This window comes from Chrysochloris asiatica, unplaced genomic scaffold (assembly GCF_000296735.1).
Source record: "Chrysochloris asiatica unplaced genomic scaffold, ChrAsi1.0 scaffold00196, whole genome shotgun sequence".
Lineage (NCBI taxonomy): Eukaryota > Metazoa > Chordata > Mammalia > Afrosoricida > Chrysochloridae > Chrysochloris > Chrysochloris asiatica.
Window position 1 is genome coordinate 5110925 of NW_006408714.1, and position 1536 is coordinate 5112460.

Below are 1536 nucleotides of genomic sequence, written 5' to 3' on the forward strand. Positions count from 1 at the left end.
GAGCTGGTGGGCTCGAACTGCTGATCTTGTGGTTCACAGTCCAATGTTTATCCAAGAGAGGCACCGCGCTCCTGATGGAACAATTGGGAGATGGAATTGAGAATGTGTCAACAGAGAGGCTGAAGGGATAGTCTGTAGAAGGTGATGCGATCTCCAAGGAGAGAGTAGAGAGGTGGGAAGTAGAAGTTATAGAAGACTTGATATTACTTGGTTTTTCAGAGCAAGAGAGCTGAAAGGATAAAAAAATGGTGGTGGCCTAACATCCCTAATTCTACAAACATTCTAGGCCACTAAGGGCTTTCTCTTTCTGGGGAAGGGATTGGTTGTGGCAGTGGTGATGTGCTGTGAAGTTGATCTGATTCATAGTAAGCCTGCATAGGGTTTCCGAGACTGTAAATCTTTACAGGAGCAGAAAGCCTCATCTTTCTTGGAGGGCAACTAAGAGAAAGGGCGGCTCCCTAGGGGAGGACAAAGAGAATTGTGATGGGCGTGGCCACAGTGGGCGTGTCAGACATACCCTGTAGGTCCAGCAGTAACACTGCCAGGATCCCGCACCAGCGGTGCCAGGGATACCCTGAAGCTTTGCATCATGTGCCTGTCCTGTAAGGGGGAAGGAGCTACCCAAGTCAACCCCGTGAGTCCTCTGAGACGCTTATCACCATCAGCCATCCCCGCTCTGGGCCGAGTGCTTATTTGGGAAATCTGAGTGAAGTAGACAGACTAAGTCCTGGGCTGCAGAACCCAGGGTGGCAGGCGGGGAAAGAAACCCCCCTTAGGGCATTTTCTTGATTTCCCATCCCGCACATTCAACAAGTGTTTGTTGACTGACAAGCACCCTGGAAAGCAGGGTGTGTGGTAAGGCAGTGGAGACTGGAATCCAGATCAGGAATTCTGTAAATCCAGATCAGGAGTCCTGTTGTGACGATGTGGATTAATGCGCTGAACTGCAAAATGGTTTTGAACCACAAGGTCGGCGGTTCAAGTTCACCAGCCGCTCCTCAGAAACCCTATACAGGGTCGTTATGGGTCAGAACTGGCTCAACGGCACTTAACATCAACAACAACAATATCTAGATAAAGAGGAAATTACTTTGATATCTTAGGGTAAAAAAGCTGGATCAAAATGGAGACATTTACAGAGGAACTCTGTAAAAATAACAACCGAGCTTTCTGTGCCTCAGAAAATCACCCAACCTTCAGACTTCTCAGTCACCCCAGCTTTTCTTGGCTTCAGAAGCCCAGATTAGAAAGTCAAAGCTAGTTTCCTCAGCCCTTTAAAGTCACATACCAGCAGAAACAGTATAATTTCCACTATTTTAAGCTCATTAAGGTTTGTGGGTTGTCCTTTCTTCTTCATGATATTGTAACCACCCTACACACCAATGTTTGCTTTAAATGATGTTCTCATTTTGATCCTGCCTTTTGTAGGTGAGGCTGTAACATATAAAACAATGCAAAACAATTAGTAGTATGTTGTTATGTGCCGTGGAGTCGCTCCGACTCACAGCGACCCTGTACAGGGTTTCCAAGGCTGTA